An 8,356-nucleotide genomic window follows, 5' to 3' on the forward strand; every position below is an offset into this window, starting at 1 on the left:
TGGGTATAACATTCGTTTTTCGGTGGGCACGGAGAGAGAGAGAAGAAGCTTGATATTAATTTACGATTTGTTAATAATATCAGAGATGCTCTTTGAAAAGCATGCTCTTGCGTACTGAATCTGTTGACATAGTTTGTGTGTATCATATATATATATTATGTTCATAAGTCAACTGAACATAGTCAGATACGTAATTTCTGCCTAAAATTGCAAGGGAATTTTTGAAAACTTTCTTTCTCTCTGCTAGGTAAAAACAAACCAAGAAAAAAAACTTTCCTCGCGAGGGCTCTTGGTATATATATCAATGATCAGATACTTAATTATCGTAATCAAGTTTACAGAAGCGAAACACCTTTAAAACTTCAAGTCGAAAAAATAATCGAAGAACTCGATAATTTCGGAAAGACCAAGTAGTTCGACTCATTACTGAAAAATTTGCGTTTGTTCTAGAACTTTGGGTATTGCTTGCGGTTGTGAGTGTGTAAACAAAAAAACATGTGAATTAGTATGTCGACATGCATAATACATAAATTAATAAAACAGTCATTTGAAACTCTGGTTTCACTACAGCAGGTTCACATAATCTCTACGGAAGTTAAGTTCGTAGTGTTTATGTGTTTGTGACTGCATCAATTCTTGATTTAATCATTTTTTTTTTTTACAAGATATAACAATGGTGGTTGTTAATTGCATATGAACACATCAGATAAACCGTAGAACTTGCAGGATATTTTTTGATTTATAAAATTACTACACTGATTTGGTTTAACTTTTGTTTCTCTTAGAATTTATATTAAAATAAACAGCTTAGAAAATAAAATGAAAGTAACCCAGGAGAAAGCACAATAAAAACTATGTTCATTTAATGTTTGCAAAAATAAAGAACTCGATTAAGGGAAGGTGTTTATCAGCAGCAACAAGCAGTGTTGTTCTTGATAAGACAAAAGTACACAAACTCTGGCTTCAATCTAATTTAGTTGTCTCCCTTGTCTCATCAAGGGCAGTACTATTTGCTCGTTTGAAGTTACTGTATCTGATATTGCCTCATTTAGATTTGTTATCTATTAAAAAAGGAAAAAAAAAGAAAAAGGAAAAGAAAACAAAATCACTACTTATTTCATATTTCATTCCTGTTCCTGGGTGATTAAATCAATTTAGAAATGCTGAACGTTCGCCAAAGCATTTTTTTTTTTTTTTTTTTTTTTTCCGGTCACAGAAATTACTTACCCACTATTTTTCGGATCATTGTCATTCTCTTGAAGGAAAACCAAACAAAACAACAACAACGAAGAACATACAAAATCTTCGTGCTGACGGAGTTAATCCGAATATTGTTATGATAAACATGCTTGATAAATATTAGCTGTTGCGTGGCCCAGTTTAGGTCCGATCATTCCTGGCTAGGGCAGGTCTTGCAATTTTTTGTTGTTGTTGTTGTGAAATTATCGGTTTTATTCAACAATAATGTGTATATTTATGTCGGGAGAGAAGTGGAGGAGTAGGGTTGGGGGGCGTGGGGGTGGGGGGCGAGTGGGGGTGAAGGTGGAAGGGGAGAGAGGGGAGATAGAAAAGAAATGAGCACCCATTTTTGCTCAGAGTGTTTCTTTGCATGTTTTGTGATTGCTTGATTGCTAGCATTGTTCGTTTATGTTGTTTTGGTGGTTGCTGTTTTTTTTGTTTTTTTTCCCCCGTTGTTAGTGTTGTCGATTTTTAAAATTTTTTTCCCTTTCTTTCTTTCAATGAAAAAAAACAACAACAAAAAAAACAAACAAACAAACAAACAAAAAAACACCAAAAAAACCACGACTGCTCACCGAGGTTTGGAAGGGGCTTAGTATCTCCTCTACGAACGTGGAAGGAACATAGAGTAGTTGCGGCCCAGTGTCAACGCGTCCGCTTATAAGAAGCGAGGGAATATGAGCGTTGGGGATCGAATCCCTCCCACACTTGGCAGCACTTTCTCCACCTCCACTTGAACTGACCGTGAGTGGTGGTCTGGACTCTTAGTCATTCGAATGAGACGATAAACCGAGTTCCTGTGTTTAGCATGCGTTTAGCGAACGTGTAAAAGAACCCACGTACGGCGACAAAAGGGATGTCCCTTGCAAAATTCAGTGGAAGAATGCATAATAAGAAAACTAACATACTGACAGGCAACACCCCCCCATGCCCCCCCAGACCCCTGCTCCCACCCCCCTGCTCCCCCCCTCCCCACTAAAAAAAACAACAACAACAAAAAAACAAGCAAACAAACAACAAAAACCCGAGGGTGACGCTGCAATGTAGCTGGGGAGAGCAGCCCGAATTTCATACAGGGTAATCTATTGTGACAAAATACAGTACGTTCAGTGCAATACATTAACTCTCTCCATACGAGCGGCGAAAGAGACAACGTTAACAGCGTTTCACCCCAATTACCATCATCAAAATATTGCAAGCAGAAGGCTCTTATACTGAAGAGGTGAATGTTGACAAAGAATACCACAATTCTGACGACGGAAGCTAAAGGTTGGATCATTCAGACACCCAGTGGACATCCGAGGGGTCTGTGTAGAGGAGAAGAGAGTACTGGCCGTACTGAGTGAGTTAAAAGAGAAATAGAATACAATACCAAAGCAGTTCACAACACGACACAGCACAACACAGCATAGCATATCACAGCACGGCGCAGCGCAGCACAACACAGCGCAGCGCAGCACAGCACAACACAGCACAGCACAACACAGCAAAAGTGCAGCGCAACACAGCACAGCACAACACAACGCAACACAACACAGCACAGCACAGCACAGCACAGCGCAGCGCAGCGCAGCACAGCACAGCACAGCACAGCACAGCGCAGCACAACACAACACAGCACAGCACAGCGCAACACAGTACAGCACAACACAACACAGCAAAGCACAGCACAGCACAGCGCAGCGCAGCGCAACACAGCACAGCACAACACAGCACAGCGCAGCGCAGCACAGCACAGCACAGCACAACCCAGCACAGCGCAGCGCAACACAGCACAGCACAACACAACACAGCACAGCACAGCACAGCACAATGCAACACAGCACAGCACAGCGCAGCGCAGCGCAACACAGCAGAGCACGACACAGCACAGCACAGCACAACACAGCACATGACATCACAGCACAGCACAATGCAACACAACTCAGCACAACACAGCGCAACACAGCGCAGCACAACACAGCACAGCACAACACAGCGCAGCACAACACAGCACAGCACAACACAACACAACACAGCGCAGCGCAGCACAGCACAACACAGCACAGCGCAGCGCAACACAGCAGAGCACGACACAGCACAGCACAGCACAACACAGCAGAGCACGACACAGCACAGCGCAGCGCAACACAGCAGAGCACGACACAGCACAGCGCAACGTAGCGCAGCACAACACAACACAGCACAGCACAACACAGCGCAGCACAGCACAACACAACACAGCACAGCACAGCACAGCACAGCACAACACAGCGCAGCACAGCACAACACAGCACAGCACAACACAGCACAGCACAGCACAGCACAACACAGCACAGCGCAGCGCAGCACAACACAACACAGCACAGCGCAACACAGCACAGCACAGCACAACACAGCACAGCACAGTGCAGCGCAACACAGCACAGCACAACACAACACAACACAGCACAGCACAGCGCAGCACAACACAACACAACACAGCACAGCACAGCGCAGCGCAGCGCAACACAGCACAGCACAGCACAACACAGCACAGCGCAACGCAGCGCAGCACAGCACAGCACAGCGCAGCACAACACAGCACAGCGCAACGCAGCGCAGCACAGCACAGCACAGCGCAGCACAACACAGCACAGCGCAGCACATGACATCACAGCACAGCAATCTTTCGTGACAGTGATGAGGAAAGAGGAAAAACTGTCACAGCGCATGACCAACCTCATCAACAACGTCAACATCACCATCATCATTAGTAGTAGTAGTAGTAGTAGTAGTATAGTTATTATGATTCTTCTTTTTCTTGATATTATTTTGTGCCTTTTGTTTCTCTTTTTTTTTCTTCTTCTTTTCTTTTTTTCCCGCTTTTTGGGGATGTGTGGGTAGGGTGAAAGGGTGAGGGGAGATATATTTTTGTCCTTTTTGTCTTTTTTTGTTTGTTCTGTGTACAGACGCTTGATAATCATGCATGCAATGCATTACTTTATTATTTTAAAAAATCATTATTTTAAAAAATCGTTTTGCCCTCTTTTTATTGTTATTTTTTAACTTCTATTATTCTGAACTGGCTTTGCGGGCGACAACTGTATCAAGTGGAAAATATATGATTTTGTACACACATGTTTTTGAATGCTGATTTATACGTAATAAGAACACCTTTTCTTTCTTTCTTATTTTTTTTTTTGTAGCGTTCCCTCTGGCAGTGTTTCTTTTTCTTCTTCTTCTTCTTCGTTCGTGGTCTGCAATTCCCACTTTCATTCGTATGTACACGAGTGGGCTTTGACGTGTATGACCTGTTTTTACCCCGCCTCGTAGGCAGCCATACCCGGGTGTAGCGTTTTTTAATTCAAAACCTGAATTGATCTCAGATTACAGCAGCAGGACCAGTATCAAAGGCGAGGCCAGAGGGAAGATTATAGAATACTTTATCATCTCTAAGAAAAAGAAAAAAAACAAGAGAGGCAAGGCCTTCAAGACTCACTTGTGATAAATTAAGTCCCCTAGCTTTAATTACAGAGTAATTTCCCTTTTTTTACTATCTGCACCCAAACGTTTGCAAAATAAATAAAAAATTCATGCTTAGCAAAAAAAGTTCCTGTTTGAACAAAAAAATGATAATAATGACTCCTCTTGTTGTTGTGTCAGAATAAGAGGTCAAAGTGCCAAGTTTAGAGAATACAAAAAATATAAATATAACAGTAAATGCAGTTTGCATATACTTAGGCTTCTTTTTAAATTTTTTGTGTGCCCATCCCAGAGGTGCAATATTGTTTTAAATAAGATGACTGGAAAGAACTGAATTGTTCCTATTTGTATGCCAAATTTGGTGTCAACTGACAAAGTATTTGCAGAGAAAATGTCAATGTTAAAGTTTACCACGGACACACAGACACACGGACACACACACACACACACACACAGACAACCGAACACCGGGTTAAAACATAGACTCACTTTGTTTACACAAGTGAGTCAAAAATCGCAGTGCGAAACACATTAGAATACACGAGAATCACACTCGTTCACTGAGTATACATGTAAAAGACATAAAAAATAATGATTAAAATATCGACTTTAAGTAAACTGTACATATAATAATCATGGCCGTACGCATGCAGTAATCACAGAAGACGTTGAAAATATCTAAAAGCTAATTACAGTAAACTACACACCTATATATACATGCAATAATCACATTCAAAGGCATAAAATAGTCCGTAATTTAGCAAACAATATGACAACGATGTGCTATTCAACAATACATTTAATTAAGAAGTCACGACACGCATACATACACTCTGGTAGAGTGTCTATAAAGTCATATAATGAATTAAAAATAAATGTTTTTTTAATGAACAGTTAAACTGATTTTTTAAAATTTTTATAAAAAGCTTCGCATTTATTTTTTATTTTCGGGACACTGAAACGTTTTGCCTGGAGATAGAGAGAGATTGATAATAATTTGCCAGTCACCTAAAATGTACATTGCTGCTTTCTGTTGTCCTCCTGCATTGTACAATTCGCATTGGCTGCTCTGTGTCACACCCACAACATAAAACAAGAGAGGCAAGGCCTTCAAGACTCACTTGTGACAGAGTAAAACACACAAGCTTTTTATGTATTGAGTATAATTTCAAAATGTAATGTTTAAGGTGAGAAAGATCAGTTTAAAGCAAATTAAGTCCCCTAGCATAATTACAGAGTAATTTCCCTTTTTTACTATCTGCACCAAAACGTTTGCAAAATAAATAAAACTTCCATGCTTAGCAAAAGAAGTTCCTGTTTGAACAAAAAATTATAATAATGACTGCTCTTGTTGCTGGGTCAGATCAAAGTGCCAAGTTTAGAGAATACAAAAATATAAATACAACAGTAAATGCAGTTTGCATATAATTAGGCTTCATTATTAATTTTTTGTGCCCATCCCAGAGATGCAATATTGTTTTAAACAGGATGACTGGAAAGAACTGATTTTTTCCTATTTTTATGCCTAATTTGGTGTCAACTGACAGTATTTGCAGAGAGAATGTTAAAGTTTACCACAGACACACGAACACCGAGTTAAAACATAGACTTTCTTTATTTACACAAGTGAGTCAAAAAGCCCTCACAGGTCTGGGTTATGCCCCAGTTTCTGATTATGGCACGGAGCGTCTCAGTAATAATTAACAATAATAATAATTTATAATCATTATGGTATTTTTAATAAGGCGCAAAATCTTGTTGAAATCAGTTCTAAGCGCACACACACACACGCGCGCGTGCTTGGACCCTATGGCTCTAAACACTACAATTTCAAAAAGAAGCATTATGTACAAATATTGCTGTATGCACCCTGCAACCCCACCCCTCCCCCCCCCCCCAACACGTTTCAAGACCTGCTGTACGGCTAAACAAAACTGTCAACAGAGAGGAAAAATTAAAAAAGAGTTAAGTACAATTAATATTTTCATCTCACTGAATATATAGTACTAGCTCACCAGTAAACATTTTTTTGAACGGTGAGGGGAGAGAGTGTGGAGTGAAGTGTGCTGGGCGTGGGTGTATTGGGGGTGATAGGGTAAAAAGTCATTTTTCTAGCTGCTTAAATAATGTGTGGTTTAGTTTTTAGTATAGGTGCTTAGTGTATAAACTTTAGCAGTTTGAGTGTATGTGTATGCTTATGTTTAGGCGTGCGTGCGTGCGTATGCGCGCAATCGTGTTCGAAGTCTATATGTGTGTGCGCGTGTGTCTGGTTATCTACAGAAGGGATTGTGTGTGCATTCTCCTGTATTTAACAATGCTGTATTTTCTCACGATTTTTTTTTTTTTTAACTCGTGTCTTTTATAATTTCCTTGGTGTGACTGTAAAGTGCATAGTACTTTTTAATTACGCACTACAGAAATGCTGTTGCTACTACTGCTACCACAATTGTTACTGGTAATAATAATAACAACAATAACAACAATAATAATAATAATAATAATATCGCTTCCCAAACCGGGACTCAGAGCGAACCGGTGACGCAAAACTTCCTAAAAGTGCAATCATTTTCGAGTGCTCCATGCAACAATAAATTAATTTGCAAAACTTTTCGGTTTGCTTTAGAAGGGGGACTACTCAGACGGGGACTAAACACGTTTAATTCCCTTCGCTTCTGGACTGTCTTGGTACACTTTGATATCTCATCAACATATTAACAGAAGGTAAAGTCTCTGTACAAGACAGGGGTGTATAATTAATCATTTTCGTAATCAACCACAGGAAATTATATCTGCCAGGAAAGGGAATTGTGGATCTGGTGCCAGGTGCATTGCTTGGTTCTAACGTTTTGACAGTTACACGTTGACTAAATGCCTACATTGACCGAACCACGCCATTGGTCAGTTCGATACTACACACAGTTAGTAGCGGGTTACGACCATACTAGGCTCTTCCGTCGGAGCAATGCAACTGGCTCCTGGTCTATGTTCCACAGGTTTGTTTCTGGGGTAATTGGATGAAGAGCATGCAGCACCCTGTTATAATTATTCAATGCTTATAAAACGTTGAAATCTTTAATCGGTCGAGATTAATATATAAATTAGATATTGTATTCTTGTTGTTTGCATACACGCCAATATCATCATCAACAACAAATGATCTACACAAACCCCCAGAATTATTCAATGCTTCTGAAACATTAGATTCTTTACTCGGTGGGATTAAGACCGAATGCGAAAAGAAGTATTGCATTCTTTCTGTTTGCAAACATACCATTTAAACAAGAAAAGACATTATTTTTATGTCTTGCATAAAGCCCCAAATTCAACTTTCACATTTAAGTGTACATTATTTGGAAAAAAAAAAGAGTAAACACAGTGGGCATTTCATCTATCTAAAATCAGTTAATTTCATTTAACACAGATCGAGGATGACTATTAAGATAGTCATTACTTAAAGATTTTGTTTCGTAACAAAGAGGTGAATGGTGCAGTGGTACTATAGGATGAAGTAACAAAGATATAATTTGCAAGAAAGGAAGCCGTTTTGAAACGTTATTGTCATAAAAGGACATAACTCGTTCCGAAGACATACGGATTTCATGGAAGTCATTGGGGGCCAGTCGTTAAGTTTGATGCTGTCAAAATGTCCATGTGCCAACCCCCCACCCCAACC

Source organism: Babylonia areolata, chromosome 18, assembly GCF_041734735.1.
Source record: "Babylonia areolata isolate BAREFJ2019XMU chromosome 18, ASM4173473v1, whole genome shotgun sequence".
NCBI lineage: Eukaryota > Metazoa > Mollusca > Gastropoda > Neogastropoda > Buccinidae > Babylonia > Babylonia areolata.